We start from the raw sequence: 21303 nt of genomic DNA on the forward strand, positions 1-21303 counted from the left end.
ATCGAGTAGGTTTGGGATGTGTTCTTATGCAAGAGGGTAAGGTTATTGCATATGCATCATGACTTTTGAAAATTCATGAGAAGAATTACCCTACTCATGAACTTCAGTTAGCTGATGTGGTGTTCGCGTTGAAACTTTTGAGACATCACTTATATGGTGTACATGTTGACGTATTTATTTACCATAAAAGTCAGCAGTATGTTTTTACATAGAGAAGGTTGAATATTCGTCAGGGACAATGGCTAGAGTTACTAAAGGATTGTGATATTAGTGGCCACTATCACCCAGGTAATGCTAATGTAGTGGCCGATGCTTTGAGCTAATGATCATTGGATGCGTATCTCATATTGATGATGACAATAAATAGTTGGGTAAGAATGTTCACCAATTGACTAGGTTAGGTGTATGGCTGTTTGACACACAAAATGGGGGTTTTATGGTCCATTCAAGTTCCATATCCTCATTTATTGTAGATGTTAAATCCAAGCAGCGTCTCTACCCAGTACACATTGATTTGAAAGATTTAGTATTGGGTAAGATGAATGAATCATTCTCCCTGGGGGGGATGTTGTGCTTACGTACCAAGGAAGATTGTGCATACTAAATATTTATGAATTTAGGCCTAATATTATCGCTGAGGCTCATGGCTCTAGGTATTCAATTCATCCAGGTTTCACCAACATGTATCATGATCTAAAGGAAATTTATTGTTGGGAAGGTATGAAGCAAGACATCTCTATGTTTGTGGAGGAGTGTACTAATTATCAACAGATCAAGGGCGAACACCTCAAGCGTGGGGGTCTTACACAATAAATTGACATTCAAACGTGGAAGTTGGAGGCTATTAATATGGATTTTGTTGTTTGTCTTCCAGAACCCGAGAACTACATGATTCCTTTCAGGTCATCATTGATAGAATGACTAAGTCTGCTCACTTCATTTCCGTAAAGTCTGTTTGCATCGCCATTGATTAGGCCAAGCTTTATATTGATGAGATCGTGAGGTGGCTGGGATTCCTTTATTTGTAATTTTGGATAAGGGAGTCCAATTTACTTCTCATTTTTGGGGATCATTCCAAAAGAGTTTGGGTATGCAAGTAAAGCAAAGACTGCTTTTCACCATCAAACGGATAGGCAAGAAGAACGTACCATTCAGACCCTTAAACACATGTTGACAGCATGTGTTATTGACTTCAAGGGGAGTTGGAACAATCACTTGCCACTAATTGAGTTGTCTTATAATAATAGCTTTCCACTATTGGGAAGGAACCTTTTGAAGCACAATATGGTAGGATATGTAGGTCCCCAATTTGATTGTTTGAAATTGGAGAAACTGCCATCCTTGGCCCCGAGATCATAAATGAGGCTTCTGAAAAGGTGATAATGATCAGGCATATATTGGCTACTGCTTACAATCGTAAAAAATTATATGTTGATAACCGAAAGAGGGCTCTTGAATTCAAAGTAGGTGATCAATTATACATAAAGATATCACCCATGAAGTGGGTTATGATGTTTGGTAAGAAAGGGAAGTTGAGTCCGAGGTATGTAGGTCCTTATGAGATCTTAGAGCGAATAGGAGATGTTGCTTACAAACTAAACGTACTGAATGACTTAGCTTATATTCATCCAGTGATTCACGTTTTGATTCTTTAGGAGTGTCTACTCTATCTAGTGTCTATTCTACTTGTCGAGGGGTTAGGGTTTTGATGAGAACCTTTCTTATGAATAGATTCCCATTGCATTTTATGATTGTCAAAGAAAGCGATTGGGGAACAAGGAGGTTCCCACAGTAAAGGTGTTGTGGAGAAGTCACCTTGTTGAGGGAGCAACATGGGAGGCCGAGGATGATATGAATCCTGTTACCCTCACTTATTCAGTTCTTGAGGTTAGACATACTCGTCCTCAGTCCGATTTTGTTAATGAGACTCCAAATTTTAGTGAATTAGGTTGTTTAGATTTTCTAAGTCCATAACTGTGAGTTCATGCTTGCATTCATGTTGCTGTTTTTGTATAGCTGTTGCGTGATTTATGTGTTGCATGAGTGTGATGTGCATAAAGTTAAAGTAAGATTGAGAAGGAAGTTCCTCAATCTCAGTTATGAAGCTTAAGATAAGCTTAGAGTAATGTGCATCATCAAGAGTAAGTGGTGAATCAGATATTTACAAAGAGTAAAGTTTCAAGCATGTTAACGTGTTTTTTTTAAAATACCCTCTTTATTTCAAATAATGTGTAGTGTCATTCGGGGAAGAATGTTCATAAGGCGGGGGGTAATGTAACATTCCAGAAAATGTACATGTCTACTGAAGAGCTTAGTAAATTTGAAAGAATGTGTATTGGGGTACATAGGCATCCTAATGCCCAATATTGAGAAATATTCGAAATATTATAGAATATTGGCTTAAACGGTGTTAGCCTATTTCTATGTATACACAAGTATTTAAAATATATTCCAAGATTATATAAAAATTGTACCTGCAATGAAGACTCTAAGCTAAAATTATTGATTCTCAACTGAACACATTAGGTACTAGGCATCCAAGTGTCAAGCATAGGTACCATAGCACATGACCACTTAAAATGATCATGTAGATTAAGCAGTGCCCAATGACATAGTGAGGATCCTTGGGACAATAAGTAAACATTCCAACTGAACCTTACAGAATAGTAAGTTAGGAAATTAAACGCAACACATGTGCAACCGGATAAGAGACAAGCTAACCTATTCAGATAGAGAGGTTGGGGACAGGCGCGCGTCCGGCTCAGGTCATGTCGGGCAAGACTCCAATACTGATCCTTGACTCTAAATAACTAACCTAGCTAACTAAATAATATGTGAAAAATAAAAAATAACTAACTAAGGGACCCGACAACCTAAGACCTACCCGGGTGACATTATGACCAATAACTAACTAAGAAACATCGTAGTCCTAACCTAGGATAGTCCAAAGAGTTTGTTATGGTCCTAAAAACATAGTGGTATTTTAGTAATTACATTAGCTTAATTAATTAATTAATTTAATTGTTCAAAATGAAACCACTAAGAAATTTCCATATTTCGGTTAAGTAAAGTGTTCTTCTAATTCTAGTCAATTTAGGAGGAGCATTTTGGTAATTAGCTAATTTTGTTGTTTTAGTTGTGTTATATAGTTTAAGTTGAATTAGTTAAAGTTCAGTTCCTACAGACTTAGACTCGCGTTATTCATCATAAACCCTAAGACCGAAAAGTAGTGAGAAAACGTAACAAACCCTGGGCGATTTAAAGCAAGATCTTCAAGGTTTTCGTGCGAAGTGCAAGGTGATCTTTGTTGATTTAATTCTACAGAAAGATATAAGTTATCTCTCCTGGAGTTCATTCTCTAAGAGGATTTTCAAACTATTTTGAAATCAAGAATATCGAAACTAGGGTTTTTCCCAATGGATCACATGTTTAGCTCCCTAGTTCTCCGGAATCTCCGATTCTTGTAATTTGTATGATGTAAATTTTGAGCATGTTGTTTGTATGATGTGTTAACTAATTATTATGTGTAAGTTGTTCATTGAATTTTTTCATAGGCTAATCAAAGGTTACAATTTTTTTTGTTTAACATGATAGATTATTATAATGTATTTATGAAGTAATTGACATGGCTTGTTATAATGTTATGACAAATGTCTAGTGAAATTATGATTTATGCCAAAAAATTGGCTAGCAAAACTTTGTCCAATCATATTACTTCTAAATCATGTAAAGTCAAAACAATCTCTATATCAATGAACTAATAACATAGGGTATGCCAATAAATGGGACAAGTCCCAACATACTCTATCCTTACGAACTCGTGAACTGTTCGTTTCACTTCAGTTGTGAACCCCTCTTTTCGTTGTGGGGTAGACACCGGAGTTCAAGTTTATTTCACATGATCTATGTTTGTTAAGTCTAAAGAAAGTATTCTTTTCACTTGAGTTGTGAACCCCTCTATTCTGTGTCGGGAAGACAATGACTTGGTTTCACTTTATTTGGTGAACCCCCCTTTTTCAGTATGGGGTAGACACTGGACTTGAAGGAGACTTGGATATTCTCTACCATCTATGTGGGTAGGTCCTTACTTTCTGAGAATGATGCCAATATCTACCTTATGGAGTTGCTTTGTTTTTAAGAATCCTATTTTCATTCTATTTTCATTTGAGTAGGATTCGTATAAGCCTATATGCGGCTTCTTAACACTTATGTAGAGCTATTCCAAAATTTGTAGATCGTTTAGATGGTATGAAATAAGGCAATAATTGTTTCTATCTTATATAGATATTTATATTCAACAAAATTAGAAAGCTATGTAACCTTCATAAGAGAATGTTCTACATATACTCGATATGTATATATATTATGTGTATGTAGAGGTCTATGTAAACCTTCAAGTAGATGAAATGAAAAGTTTTAATTTATCCATATTATTGGCCTATGAATGCAATGATCTGACAAAGAGGCCAGTCTTACTCCTCATGGAAGAAGATGACGCCGGTTACGTCTAGGGGGTAAACCCTCATGTGATAGAAATACTAGCTAGTGGATCCATGTAGTTACTATGTTCATGGTTTTGTACTACCTTGGGAAGTAGTAGTCCACCTTCCTTCGGTGTAGGGTTCCATGTCACCGAATCCACATTAGTTCATGTAGTCTATGTCGGTTAAGGTAAGATGTTCACAAAAGGTAAAATGAACTAAAGGAATGAATTCTAACTATGATAACCTAAGGGGTTTAGCTTAGTCTTGGTACGGGTATGGGACTCTACTTAAACATTGCACTAGTTAGGAGGATGTACTTATATATGCATATGTTTAAAATTTTACATGATCTGTACATAATGATCTTGTACGTTGATGAAACTATATGATGAGTGGTTTCACTAATGAATATGTGTTTGGTCTCTATTGCTTAAGTATGATTATATGTAGTATTAATGATATGCTATGTTAAATTGGACACTGGTCATGGTTCTTGTTAAGTTTACTTGATTGAGTAAGGTTATGGGGCTTTGCTTAGTCATTTCACTTGTTGACTTAATGATCGTTCATGGGTAATGTTCTTACTCTGGTTATGTGGTAATCAAACTCTTATTAATGCTAGTTGGTGTTATAACTTTATAATAGGGTTGTGTTTCCTATGTGTTCAATTTATGTGGATATGCATGTTGGCTTGATTAGACTTAGTATTGTTGGTCTTGTGATATACATGCTCTTGACTTAATGAATATGTCCTATTGATTGGTATCGTCTTATTGAATGTGCATAACAATATTCAAACTAAATTGTTTACATTAATGAAATGTTCCCTTTTAGCATAATTTTATAATGTGTGTGCATATGGTCTCATACATAGAACCAGTGGTGTACTAACCCCATTTTATGCCTTTTTCCCCAACATTCAAGGATCCGGTCGTTGAAGAGCTTTTGAGACGACTTTAAAAGAAGGCTTGGAATTCTCACTCATCTAAGTAGGGTAGGTCTTCATTTTCCGAGGGCAATGCCACTGTCAAGCTTTTGATGTTTTTCTAGTTATAAGCCTTATAGGTCTTTCCTTTTCATTTGAGTACTAAACATTTTATAGCCTATATGTGGCTTTATTACATTGATGTATGGGAATCCCAATTGACATACTCTTGTTTAATATGGTTATGAGATGAAACCTCTAGTTTTATGACTACGTTATATCTTAAATAACTGTGTGCAATAAAAGTAGAATATTCTGATACGAAGGGTCTATTTATATTCAATATTACTATATTATGTGTATGCCATAGGTCTATGTACAACTCAAGAAAGATATATAAATGTTTTAAATATTCCATATTTTGACCTATGTACTCAAAGATGATGACGACGTTGGTTACGTCTGGGGTGCTCCCCGGATGTGATAGTATGTCTCATGTAGATGAAACCAAGAAAGACCTAGTTAAAGATGTTCATATGTTGGTTAGATTGGGTATTAGTTGATGATTCTCAAAATGGTGGTTTCATGGTCCATCATAACTCCATACTATCATTTGTGGTTTAGGTGAAGTCTAAGAAACACCTTGATCAGCCATTGATGCAATTGAAGGAGTCGGTTCTAGGTAAGCTTAATGAGTCATTCTCCTTGGAGGGGAGGGTGATGGTGTCTTGAGTAATCAAGGAAGATAGTGTGTACTCAATGTTGATGACTTGAGCAACCAAATTCTTGGGGAAGGTAATGGTTTGCGCTATTCCATTCATACTGGTTCTACAAAGATGTATCATGACCTTAAAGAAGTTCTTTCGTGGGAAGTCTTAAAAGAAGACATAGATAAATTTGTTGCAAAATGTACGAATTGCAAACTAGTGAAAGCCGAACACCGAAAACCGGGTGGTTTACTTAAAGAAATCAAAATTCCCACTTGGAAGTGGGAAGATATTAATATGGATTTCGAGGTAGATTTGCCTCGAACACAAAAGCAACATGATTCTATATGGGTTTTTTGCATAGGTTGATTGAATCCAGTCATTTTATTCCCATCAAGTCCACATACTCAGCAGATGATTATGCAAGGATCTTCATAAATGAGATAGTGTGTCGTCATGGTATTCTGTTATCCGTCAATATCGGATACGAGTGCACATTTCACATTTAGTTTTTGAAGGTAATTCAATAAAGGGTAGGTTGGGTACCAAGTTGAAGCTAAGCACCGCTTTTCATCCTCAAACGGATGGTAGAGTGTAGCGTACTATTAAAACCCTTGAGGATATGCTTAGAGCTTGTATAATTGATTTCAAGGGAAATTGGAGAAACACTTGCCTTTGGTTTAGTTCCTATAACAACAGTTACCATTCATCTATATATATGGATCCTTTTGAGGCCTTGTACGGAAGGAGATGTAGGTCTCCAATTAGATGTTATAAGTAGGTGAGTCTTTATTTTTGTGTCCCGGTTTTATTTCTAAGTCTTTGGAGAAAATCTTTATGATATGGAACTGCTTGGAAACAGCCTATAGTCAGGAAAAGACTTATGTCGACCAAAGGAGAAGGGAATTAGAATTTGACCAAGGGGGGATAACATGTATCTTAAAATTTCACTCATGAAGGGAGTGGTGAGATTTTGAAAGACAGAGAAATTGAGTCCTCGTTATGTGGGTCAATATGAAATCTCGCAAATTGTTAGTAAGGTTGCATATGAGTTGAAGTTACCTAGTTTATTTTCCTTTGGTTCATCCCATGTTCCATGTCTCAATGCGTAAGAAGTCCATCGGTGATCCCAAGTCCATTCTCCGTATTAAGGGTATAGGTGTGAAAGAGAACCTTTTCTATGAGGAGGATCTTGTTGAAATCCTTGATACACGAGTAAAGAAGTTAATGAACAGGAGGATAGATTCCGCCAAGGTGTTATGGATGAATCAACTAGTTGAGGGTGTTACGTGTGATGAGGCCGATAGGAAGTCCAATTACCCTCATATATTTCATAACTAAGGTTAGTTGTTCCTATTTATAGTAAAAATAAAGAGTTTATTTGAATATTACTTGTTTTTTTTAAAAAAATATTGAAATATATGTTTTGTTATAGTAATTTACACTGAACTATGCCTATAGAAGTGAAAGTTTTCAAAATTGCTCTTTTACTTGATTTGAATTTATGTGGTGTATTTTGGTATGTTGTTCCTTAATGAGTTGTATTTAGCATGTCAATATGTGCAGAATGAAGTATTTGCATATGTCAATAAGCATATAGTGAATGTTGAACTCTTATGAGTCCAAAATGATGTTTTGAGTTGCATGGTTAAAAAGGAGATGTGGTTATGTTGATTTGAATTATAAATTATGTTTTGATATGTTTTTGTTGGTTCAACTTCTAATCTTGAGTCTATTGCTTCCTTTAAAAGATTTTTAGTGTTATTCGGGGACGAATGTTCTAAGGGTGGGGGATATTGTAATATTCTAAAAGTTTAAAGCCTAATATTAAGCGTAACATGAGATTCTAAAAATTTTAACACTGTTTTAAGGTTAAATATGATGTATATAAGACATTTAGGAAGTTTTAAAATCAAAACATCAAGGAATGATTATGACGTTCGGAAACTAGTTCATGAGGTGGTAGCATGCCTTAGTCTATTTGATTAGGTTTTAAGAGTCGGAAAAGGATGAAATTCGCTGAAAGGTGTATAACACATGTTAGAGTTGTTTAATAGTCGAAACTTCTGGGTACGACTCCCCAAGTACGTCCTGGCTAAAAGTTGTCTTGGACAGTAGCCATCGACAATTTGCAGGAAATGAGATGTGGTCCAATCGATTGGGAGTCGATTTTTACCATTGATGGAAACTTAGTATATTTCTTCAATGGGACGTTTAGAAAGTCTCTGACCAAGACAATAGATATGCAGCACGGAGGGGTGCTTGGCCGTTGATTAACTACGACCCGTAGATCGGGTTCTCGTAGGCCAGATCATTGTTTGCTGCCACGTTTTAAGTTGGTTAAATTAATTAATTTGGGGTTTAGTTATTTATTCAGGGGTTAAGGGAGGTATAATTAAGTTAGTTAATGACTTCTATAAAGACCTCAAACCTAATTAAACTTGACCCAACTCTCATAATTCCCGAAACCCAATTCCTCCTCCTTCTTTCTTCTTTCTCTCTCCCAAAGAAACTCCATACAACACCAATCAAAGGGGGGTTCTAGGTAAAAAAGGAGACCAATTTTATCCAATAATATTCATCAATTTACAAGGTATGGGATTCCTTTCACCATAGGGTTCTTCCAATTTGATTTCTTAAAGAAGAGTTCCAAGTGTGTTTTCTTCTATTACGAGTTTAGTCTTCTTAATGCCTTTGTTTGTGATTCATTTAGATAATTATAAGTAGATTATGATGTATTGTAATTCCATTATGCTACTTCTTTATTAATTAACATAGGTTTTGAAGTAGATCATGAAATTTGACCTAAGTCTCTAACCCTATACTATGAATTAATGATGAATTGTTGTGTACTGATTCAATTGACTTCATTATTGAGTTAATTACTATTGTATGGTGATATTACACCCATTTTTGTGTTGAATTACATGGTTTATGGTAAAACCTTGATAATGGATTCTGAAGAAGATTGGGGTAAGTCTTGTGATCTCAAATGTTTACTTTAATTATGATTACTTCTGTTTAGTGATGAAGTTATATTGAAGTAAGCCTTATGATAATATTGATTACGGTTAGTATGATGTTGAAGTGAAATGTCTTGATTATGTGATTGTGAGATTATTCTTAAGATGTAATGAAATTAAGTTGGTGTTGAAGTACCCATGTACCTTACTATGATATAATGATGTTAATGTGATAATCTCACATATTAGGGTTGTAATGAAAGGTTTTCTCATGCAATTCCGATTGATCTTGACTATTACTATATAATGGGTAAACCCTATAACCTAAACTAAGCTATTATTATAAACAAAAGCATTTCAAAGGAGACTCTAGCATGGCTCCCATTGAACTAGTAGTGAGGAGTGTCCCTTCCCACATAGGGAAGGTAGGATCACTAATGTACTCATGAGATGGGATACTATAATGCATGTAGAATATAGAGGGTTCCAACTACATCTGCAATTTCTTGAACTAGGTAGCCCCTATAGGAATAATAGCTAGTGGATCCACATAGATGTTATGTTCATATTTTTATACTACCTTGACATGTAGTCCACCTTATTTAGGTGAAGGGTTCTATGTAATCGTACTCCACATTTTTTCATATGATCTATATCGGTTAAGGAAAGATGTTACAGAAAGTAAAATTTAGTACTGACATGGACTCTAACAAGGATGACTTGAGGGTTATGATTTATTCTAGTTAGAGGTGTGGTACTCTGCCTATACATTGAACTAGTTGGCCTTGAGGGAAGTCCTAGAAATATGTTCTTATATGCTTATAAGCTTATAATGTAAATGATATGTATATGTTGATCTTACATGTTAATGATACTATGTGATGTTGGTCTTACTTATGAACATGTTATTATTCTCTATTATTAAACTATGATAATGTTTACTCTTAATGGAATAGTATGAGAAGTGGGCGTTGCTTATGGTTCTTTTTGGGTTTACTCAATTAAGTGAGGTTATGAGGCCTTACATAGTCCTTGCACTTGGGAAGTTAATGGGGGTTCATGAGTAAGGTTCATGCTTTGGTTATGATGCTATAAACTCTTATACATGGTTTTTGATATTATAACTTGATGATAGAGTTTCTTGATTATGTGCTCAATTATGTTGAAATGCATGTTGGCTTGACTAGAATTGGTATTGTTGGTCTTGTGATGTATATTGTCTTAAATTTAGGAATATGTGCTATTAATTTGTATTGGTTATTGAATTTGCATAAGGCGTTTCAAAGAAAATTAGAATGCTTTAATTAAATGTCCCTTTTTATCCTAATTTCTATGTTTTATTTACATATGATGCCATACTTAGCACGAGTTGTGTGCTAACCCATTTCTTAATTTTTCACAACATTTTAGGTTCTGGTCTTTGAATGTTCATGGAAACTTTGAAGGAAGGCTTGGATCATTCCTCAAACTGTAGGTATGTCCTCATGTCCGAGGATGATGCCTTGTTATTACTCTAGCTATGGTTCTTTGTTACATTCTAAAGACAATCATTTCATTCACGTTGTTCAAGATATTGTTGTAAGCCCTATAGGCAATTTTGTATAATGTTATAAGGGATTATGCCCATGTTGATTTTACTCCGTTTAGATGGTTAATATGAGATTCCCTTTTTAAGACTATATTATGTGTGTTGTCGAGATGTCGCATGAAAGTAGAAGACTATGTAATCTTCTTATACGAGGAGTCTATGTATACTCGCTATAAATTTATCATGTTTAATAAAGAGCTCTAAGTAAACCTCATGAATTAGTTATAGATGAAAAGTTTTAATTACCTACACTTTTTAACGAATGAAAGGTAATGAAGAATTATAAGAGGTTAGTCTTAGTCCTCTTTGAGAACGACGACACCGGATACTTCTAGGGCGTACTCCCCATATGTGACAAGTATTCCCACCTTACTTGCCCTAGGTGTGGTAAGAAGCATGAGGGTATGTGTTTTGAAAGTAGGGATAGCTTCTATAGATGTGGTGAATGTTGCCACATGATGAGGGGATTCTCCCGTAAGGCAAAGGGTAATGTGAGAGAGGTCAAGCAAGTTGCTACCAATAGTAAGAAAGATGTTTCTAAACCAAGGTTAGGTTCTTTGCTCTCAAATCCAAGGGTGATAAAGAATTATCTCCTTATGTCCCTTTTTGGTATGTGCTTGTTTATAGCTTTTTATATATTTTTTCATAATTTATTGTGATTATGATTAGCTGTTTTTCTGCTCTTAATGATGATGAAGTGATGATTAGGAAGACATGTGTGGCTTATTCCCATTGGGGATAAGGAGCCTTTTTTATGAGGTCTCTATATGGTTATGTGTAGTTATGTCTATCTTTAAATTGAATTGTTTCCTTGATTTTTGTATGTGCATTTAGGTATAATGCATATATGATTGGCTGCTAGTCTAGAATTGGTCCTTTAATAAGTGTTTAAGAAGGTGTCGTTCGAGGACGAATGTTTCCCAAGTGGGGGTTATTTTAAGGACCCAAAAATTAACTACGTGAATCTAGATCCTAAAATGAATTTCATGAGTTAATGGTCTTAAAATGAATAATTGCAATATCTATAGGAAGTATGTAATGTTTGGAAGTTTTTGGAGGTCAAACGTCCAAAACATCCGAGAACTAGTCGATGTCGAACATGTTTTTCGTAGTGTTCTGTAGTAGTTTTTTGGGGTATGGTTTGAGGGTGAAATTGAGTATCGAGGGTTACATACATAGGAATACACGTAAAGGGTCAAAAGGTCCTATAACGATGCCCCGGAGACAAGTAGAAGGGTTCCCGAGAAGGACCCAAACATAGGCCATCGAATCCTCCACGCAGCCTAGAAGTGAAGGCTGTTGTGTGATGCGCAGCCAGCACTTGTATTCCCTGCGATGCAGGGCTGTCACAAACCATTTGTCGCAAAATTTTCTAGTACTAAGAGCTCAAAGTGCCTCTGCGACGCGCAGTAAACTCCCAGATTTGGTTGTGTCATTTTTAAGTAAAATTTTCATTTGTGAAAATGTCCATTTAGTGAAGGGGTATTTTGGCAATTTTAGGGATTAATTATTTGAGGTTATTTAAGGTATTTGAAGAGTATTTAAGCAGTACAATACTCATTTAGACCCTAGACTCCAAATCAAAACCTTTCTCTCCCAAATTTCTCCCAAAACCACGGTTGAAGAAGAAATGAAATTGGAGGTTGTTTTAGGACGAATTCACCAAGATTTCAAGCAGGGTTTAATTCTCTAATCTAAGGAATATGAAGCTTATTCACACATGGATCCTTCAATTCATGGAGTCCCCCTAGTTTTCCTCAATTTTGAATTTAATGGAACTTAATCAAGAGAGGGTTGTGATTGCATTGTGGGTAAGATTTGATTGTGATCCCCATCTAGTGGGTAGCATTCAAGGATGTTTATATGATTATTATATGTTGTTTTCATGATGTTTCCATGAGGAATTATAATAATTGAATTTGAAGGTGATCATGGTGATTTTAGGCTATTAGAGGTTAGATGAATTTTTTATGGTTATCTTCTTTATTTAATTGAATCCTATGCTATTTGATCATGATTGAATCAACTAGATATGAATTGATCTAGGCTTAAGTTATCTAGGTAGGTCATAACTTGGAAATATGAAATTGTACCTATATTATCATGTGTGCCTAGAAAATCGCCTTTTAATGATCTAATTGAATAGATTAACATGTAATTTAGTATGAATCACGAGGGACTAAATGTTATAACATATTGTAAAGATTATGGCCTTTATTTCTTAGGGATTAGGGGGTAATGTTTTGCTGATGATCATTGTGATGATGTTTCCTTTCTCTTCTACACCTAGACATGAACATGATTATGAGAAGAAAGTTCTCACATAGATAAATTTTAGGTTGACCTAAGAAACTAAAATGAAAAAATCATGATGAATTAGATTATCGTGGAGATGGATTTTTTTATCACTTAATGTATAATAGACTTGGTGAGATAAGATTAAGGAATGATATCTTGAGATTTGAATTCACATGATAGTTTGTGATGGAATGTCTTAAGGGTATCTTGGGATTAAAAATCTCAAGGAGGCTTGAGTTGAAATATTCATGGTTGCTTTACGTGATAAACTTCATGGAAGATTCAGAATGGTGGTTCTTATGTTATCTTCGGAGGAGGAAGCAATCTCTTCAATGATTATCTTGGTCTAGTGTTGTAAGGATACTTGATGATGTTAGCTTGACTTGGCTCGGCCAAAACCATTTCATGGTGGCTTTAAGAGAATGGCCTATTCTCTTCTAATGGTAGCTTGATTAACGTGTAAGGTTTATTTCATGGAATAGATTTAGATTAGTTTCTCATGGTAGCTTAGGGTTAAGGATTCATGCTCCCCTATGGTTAGCTTGCATCTACATGATTGGTTTCATGGTGGTTAGGTTTGTTGTATCCTTCCTTTAATAGCTTGGTTAGTATGTTGAGATGCTTCCTATTGTAATAGGTCTATTATGCTAGTATGTTGAGCTTAATAGACAAGAATGAAAGACAAGTTAGCTTGAAGTAGAATAGTCTAGAGACGTACTTAGTATATATGGTAGTACGGGAAGCCATCTATACATAGTACAAGTATGACTTGAAGCTACCTATTACCTGAACCTTACATGATGTATGCTTAGCTTGGATAGTGACTATAATTGCATTTCATGACATGGTTGACTTAAGATTATTGTTCCTAACATGATGGATTAAGTATATTAAACGACTCCAAAGATGACATGAACAAGATAGGGTGACTTCAAGCTTAGTATGTGAGGTATTATGGGATGCTTCAAATGCAATGCACAAGTATGCTTTGAGGTGGCTTAGGGGAGTATTGCTCATACGTTCTAATGAACTTAGGTCTTAATTATAAAAGTGGACTATAATCAAGAATTACAAAAGAGATGTACTTACCTTTGGTAGTAGTATGGGATGCTACCTTCACCTTGCGCTAGTATACTTGGATGTGGCTTGCGAGTTAGTTCATTTGAGTAAGAAAGACAATGATTTAGGTATGAAATCTTATGTGTTTTATGAAATTTTATTGTGCTTATGTTATTCATGTTATGCTTATGTCTATATCTCTTATGTTGATGTCTATTTTTGCTTAACCCTTTGAGAGATCTAGTGTTTGGTGTGATAGTTTCCATACTTGGTACATAGCGTACTAACACATATTGCCTGCATTTTATACATGTACGGTCTTGAGGATATTGATTTGCTTTTAGGGTAGAGTTTCCGAGTCTTGCAAGGAAAGAAGATTGGTGAGTCATCATACCGAGGAAATCACTACTAGTTGTCTTTTATGTTCTTTACTATGTTAGAATTTTATGGGCTATGATCCAAGATTATTTTACTCATGATGTCATAGATTGTTTTTGAGACATATATTACACGTTTTATGAAATGACTACCTCATTACATTGTGAAAGAAAAGTTCTAATTCTTTGTACTTTTCATATGCATCTAAAAACGAATTGTTGGAGATATATATTGACCCCTCAATATGACCATTAGAATCAAATTCGTCATCTCATGAGAAATCATAGGAATCTCCCTCAAAGGGGAATCAACACCTCATGTGGAACTATGCAAAAAATGCATCTAAACACGAAATTTCCTAACAAGGGATGGAACTTGTTCGTAGGGAGAAGGAAGACTTTTGTGGTGAAGTTTTTGTTATACGTCGGGAATTACAAGGAACAATTTGGCCCACAAGATTGAAGGTTACAAAACCTACTACATACAATGGTGTGGGGTGTGCAAAGGAATAGGAGAACTTCCTTCGGGATATCAAAAACTAGTTCAAAGCAGCAAAGGATAAAAATGTTCCGAAGGTGTCAGTCACAACAGTATATTTAAATGATGATGCCAAAGTGTAGTACTAGGGTTAGGGAAGTAGAAGGTTCAAATCTTTAACAGATTGAAACGTGGGAAATACTCAAGAAAGAATTGAAAACTCAATTCCTTCCAAGAAATTCGTCTTGGGTGGCAAGGGATGGGCTATGGCGATTGAAACAAAGTAGCACGGTAAGGACTTATATCAAGGAAATTTCATCCGTGATGTTGAATATAGGCAACATGGTTGAAGAAGACAAGTTGCACTATTTCATAAGCGGGTTGAAAGGAAGGGCACAAAGAGAGTTAAGGAAACAGAAAGTTCAAACTGTCAATTCTGCCATAGTGGCAACAAATAAATTAGCTGTCTTGGATGAGGGTGATGACCCAAGGAATTCTTCTCACTTCAACAAAAAAAGAGAAAGGGAAGGAGTGGAAGAAAAATGAGAAGGGTCAAGCTACGGAAAAGGAGGACGAAAGGGGGATAACTAGAAAAAGTTTCCAAAAGAGAAGGGAAAGTTTGGGGAATGCTTTACTTTTGTTGGTCCATATTTGAAAAGATACTGTCCAGTACAAGTGAAAGTTAATACTTAACTTGCTGCCAAATTGGAAAGGGAAAAGAACAATCAGGCACAAATGTCAACAGTAAACTCATTGGCGTTCGGTGAAGATGATGTTGATGGGAAGGATATTATTCTTTTATGGAACCCAAATAGGATCAACAAGAGATCGAACTTGTTCGCAAGTAGAAGGAACACTTGTGTGGTGCAGTTTTTCTTCTAGGTCGGGCGTTACATGGAACGATTTGCCCCATAAGAATGAACGTTCCATAACCTATGACATACAATGGTGTGAGGACTGCAAATTATTTGGAGAAATTTCTTTTGGATATCCATAACTACTTCAAAGCAGCAAAGGTTCAAGATGCTTAAAAGGTTCCAGTCACAATGATGTATTTAAGTGATGATTCCAAGGTTTGGTGGAGAACAAGGGTTGCTGAAGTAGAATGTTTGAATCTGCCATTCTTCATTGACTCTTTTTGAAATTGAGTGACATGATCAACCAAGTCTTCCCCATCGTTTGTCCCACCAATAAATGCTTCCAAACTTGTAACCTGGACTAAAGAAGTCTTAAACTTAAAAGGTGTTGTTGTTGGAGGAAGAATATGCATACAAACTCAAAACTACCCTACAAGAGATTGAACTTGTTCGCATAAAGAATCAAGATTTCCGTGGTGAAGTTCCTCTACTACGTCGGGCGTAACAAAGAACAATTGGCCCCATAACAATAAAGGTTCGAGAACGTAAGGCTTCCAATGGTGTGATGAGTGCCAAGGAATTGGAGAACTTTCTTTGGGATATCGAAAACTACTTCAAAGAAACAAAGGTTAAAAATGTTGAAAAGGGTCAGTCACAACAATGTATTCAAGTGGTGATATACAATATCATACTTTGCTTGGTTATTGCAGTTGTTTGCTTTATGAGGTTTCATGAGTAGTAGTCTTGCTTCATTATGATATGATGAACTCTCATCCATGCCTGTGATGTAATTACCTGATGATAGGCTTATATTAGATTACAGGTTAAAGTATGTTGTTGGCTTTGACTTGATGAATATGACTTCTTGAATTGCATGTTTTCCTTGATAATGCATAAAGCTTTTCAAAGAATAAAGTACTATGTTTTGATAAAATGTCGTTTTTAGCATGATTTGATCTTATATGTTCTTATGGTCTCATCCTTAGTACAAGTGGTGTACTAACCCCATTTCTTCCTTTTCGATAACATTTTAGGTTCCGATTGTTGAAGTTCTTTGAAGAAGACTTGAAGAAGGCTTGGATCTCTTGATCATCCAAGTAGGGTAGGTCCTCATTTTCCGAGGTCAATGCCACTATCTAGCTTATGGAGTTTGCTTTTTAGTTAAAGACTTATGTGGTTCTTTCCTTCCATTTAGTATGAAACATTGCATAGCCTATGTGAGGAACTTTTAATTCATATATGGGTTATTCCCAAGTTCGTACACTCTTATAGGTTGGTCATGAGATGAGACGACTAGTATGACTATTACATCTATGTTATCTTTATATACGTATGTGTAATAAAAGTATAAAATTAATTCATCTTATAATAGGAAGGGTATATATATACTCGATATATATATGAAATGTGTATGTAGAGGTATATGTAAACCTCCAAGTAGATGTAATGCAAAGTTTTTTATTTTATGCTAAATTTTACCTAAGAATGTAATGATGTAAAATAAAAGACTAGTCCTAGTCCTCAAAGAGGACGACGACGCCGGTTACATCTAGGGTGCAAACACAGATGTGTCTTTTATATACATAAAGTGATGTTTCTAGCATATAATGTGCTATGAAAACTTTGAAATTTTCCTTTAAATTTACAATGACAATGAGATTAATGATGACTTTTAGCTTGAATAAGACCTCTAAGAGGTCAAGTACGCCATGGCTCTTTTTGAAACACTCGATGGTATGAGACGTAGGTCTTCGGTAGGGTGTTTGAGGTTGGTGAGCCTTCATTTCATGGTCCTGAAATAATACATGAAGCATTTGAGAAAGTTCATGTGATAAGGGATATATTGAGAACGACCTATAGTTGGCAAAAGTCTTATGCCGACAATAGGAGGAGAGACCTTGAACTTTAAGTGGGTGATAAGCTGTATTTGAGGATTTCACCTATGAAAGGGGTGATGAGATTTGGAAAGAAGGGAAGCTTAGTCCACTGTAGGTGAAAAAATATGAGGTATTGAAACGAGTCAGAAAGATTGCGTACGAGTTTAAATTACATAGTTAACTAGCTTCGGTTCATCTGCTACTTCATGTCTCCATGCTTACAAAATATATAAGATATCTTGTGTCTATCGTGGTGAGGATGAGAACCTTTCCTATGAAGTGTTTTCTGCTTGAAATCCTTGATAGTCAAGTTAAGAAGTTTAGGAACAAAGAGGTGGCCTCCGTAAAATTTCTATGGAGAAACCACCTAGTTGAGGGTTCGACATGGTGATCGAGGCCGACATGAACTCCCATTATCCTCATCTTTTTCTAATTAAGGTTATTTGTTCCTTTTAAAAATGAAAAAAATGAATAAGTATGAATTTGGCTTATTTTCTAAGTATGTGTATATTTTGGCAAAGGTTTATGTCAAAATGAGTTTTTATGAAAAAGGATTTTTGTGTTAACTTGCGCTAATAAGAAATATACGTTTTAATCTTCTTGAGATTTTTTGGTCTTTTGATGTTGTCATGACAAGAATCGCGTGGTAACTCTTTGATGTAAATTTGAGATCATGTTGTTTTTTAGAAGCTAGTTCCTCAATATGTGTTGTGAAAAGTTGAGCTCTTATATGTTGTGACTTGTGATTTGAGTTGCTAAGTCTAAATACATGTCTATGTGCTGAATGGAGTTGTGATTTACTTCTTTAAGTTGTAACTATGTTGATTATATCTTGTTAGTTGGGCTGCTAGTATTGAGTCTATCCTCTCCCTATAGAGAGATTTTAGTGTCATTCGGGGACGATAATTCCAAAGAGGGGGGATAATGTATCACTCCAAAAGTCCATGACTTAGTATAAAGCCTCACAGAATGAACCAAGACTTGAAACACTTTTACTAAGCCTAAAATAATGTATTGAAACTAATTAGGAGGTGTTGGAGACAAAATATTAAGAAACAAAGCTAGTGTGCATCGACATTTTTCATGTGGTTTTAAGAGTCATAATTTAGTGAAAATTGGTAAAAAGGTTTTTAATAAATATAAGAGTGTGTTAAGGGTAGAAATGTTTTTGTATGACTCCCTCAGGACTAACATAAGGGTCCTTGGACCCTTCCATTTTGCCCCAATACTTTCAATTTGATAATGTGCATCTACGAGCCAAATGATGATCTGTCAACACCTTCAAAATGAGTTTAGGTTTCTAGAGACTCACTTGCCCCTAAAAATATTAATAACATGTTGATTTAGTGTTTTACAATGTGTATATATGATTTCACATGGTTTCGTGGTCAAACGTCCTAGAACGTTCGAGACGTTCGAAAGTTAGTCTTTAGACGTGCTAGTGTGTCCTTTTATGTTTTCCATCTTTTTATGTTTCATTGGTGCTAAAATAAGTGGAGTTTAACCAAGTGTCTTAATAAACATGTTTAGGGTCAAAACGTCCGGTAGCACACCTCAAGGACCGACCTAGGGGCCCTTGAAGAGGACCCAACCATTGTCCAACAAGCTGCCTAAGTAGCAAATTTTGTTCTTGAAAGAAACCCGTCCAGGTCGCGGACTTTTCTAACCCATGGACAAAAGCTTTGTCCGCATCACGGACACAATGCAGACTCTTCTATCTTAAAATTTAATTCAAAAAATTAGGTGGAAATAGCTCCGCGACACGAACTTGTTCGCTGACGAAGATTTCGAAAATGAAAGTGACATGTCTCAAAGTCCAAAAAAGTATGGGGGTATTTTGGATAATTTAATAGGCATTTTAAAACTGTTTGTAACACCTATTAAACCCCTTTCCCAAGTCAAAACCCCAATACCCAATAAGAAAATCAAAACCCCAAAACTTTCTTCTGTTCCAAATTTTCTCAAACGTCCATTGGAGAACAAAACTCAAGTTAATGTTAGGCGCTTGATTTTTATTATTTATTCTCCATTTTTTCATGGGTCTTCAATATATAAGGTATGGTAATCGTTGATCCTTAATTAATCTTCCATCTTTGGAATTTAATCAATGATTTTCAAAAGTGATTCAAACATCAAAATTACCAATTTTCATTATAACCGCAGGTTCAATGTCAAATTGATCTCAAAGTTATTCTAATGATGGATTTAAGTTTAATTACTAATTTAACTATGAATTTCAATTCAATTTCATGAAGAACCCATGATCCTCCTAATATCTAAAATTGTCCTATAATGTGGGTCTTGTGATCTTGATGATATGATCATTAGTTTATCTTTATATTTATAATTAATTGCTTAGTTCTATATTAATTTATGCCAATTGATTATGAATTTTTCGGGATTGATCAACATGACCATTATCTTGAAAATTTTGTAATTTGACCTATTTCTTCTAATTAGCTTTGAATGTACATTGAATTGTTATGATTGGTATGGTCCACTTATGATGGCAGTGTTTACATTTTTCTACATGCTTATGTGTGATGATCATGTCCTTAAAGGCATTATACTCAAGATGAATTGGTATGATGATCTCATATTTAGGAAGTTGAAGGATGTAGCCTTGATTCTACTATCATGTTCAAAGTGAATTGATGTTATGTGAAATATATGAATAGTCTTCCACACTAGTTGCATGATTTAGGTGTGTGGATGATATTATACATATGTGGATGATCATGTAAGGTTAGGTGTGGTCTATATGAATAATGATGATGAATGCTCTTGCAACATGACCCCTACCCATATGAACCCTAAATGATTGTGTGATCAAAGTATGTTAGAAGTATTCTATTCCAATGTGGAATATGCTCTTGTATCCAATGATGGAATGTGAGTGTGTGTAGTCTATTTTCCTTGATACTTTATATGTGTGTATGACTTGAGACATGAGGAATGTTGTATATGTGTTTTGATCTTTAGAGGGTGTCTTCCTCAAGGTTATTCTATAGTCATTATGTGATCATGCTGACCAATGTACACACACACTTCATGGATGACTATGAATAGGGTATATTCATGATGATTAAGGAAAGTGTAGTTCTCCTATGCACCATTGCCTATTTATATGAATGTGAAGTATATTATTAATAAAGTTATCAACATGTGTGATTAGAGGTTTTTATGTGAAGGTAGGTCTCACATTGTATGCACTCACACATGACGTATAATTGTATAAATATGTGAAAGGGAATTCTCACATGAATTAGGATCTATAATAAAGGGACGTTCTCATCTTAGAATACTTTGAGCTATATTATGTATGAAGGAGCAAGCTTCTACAACCTTCTTTATGAATTAATACACTCAAGGCTTAACTATATTTAAAAAGAGAGTTAGACCCTAACACCGAGTGAACATGAAAGAAAAGAGTAGGGTATTCACATTAAGTAAGTAAAACTTCCCACAAGAGAACCTTCACATTTAGCAAGTCTGGGTTCCAAACCTAAATGTTGTCTCATGAGATGGAAACCTCCACGCTAGTAAGTCAAGGATTATGGAAGCAATCTCCATGTTCCATAACAATGTGCCCCAGTAGGTTATATCTTATGGTTTCCACCTACATAACTATATATCATTGGTTACACCTTACGCAAGTGCTAACCCTCTATTTTCGGTGTAGGAGGAGAA

The sequence above is a fragment of the Solanum pennellii genome, chromosome 10 (assembly GCF_001406875.1).
Source record: "Solanum pennellii chromosome 10, SPENNV200".
NCBI lineage: Eukaryota > Viridiplantae > Streptophyta > Magnoliopsida > Solanales > Solanaceae > Solanum > Solanum pennellii.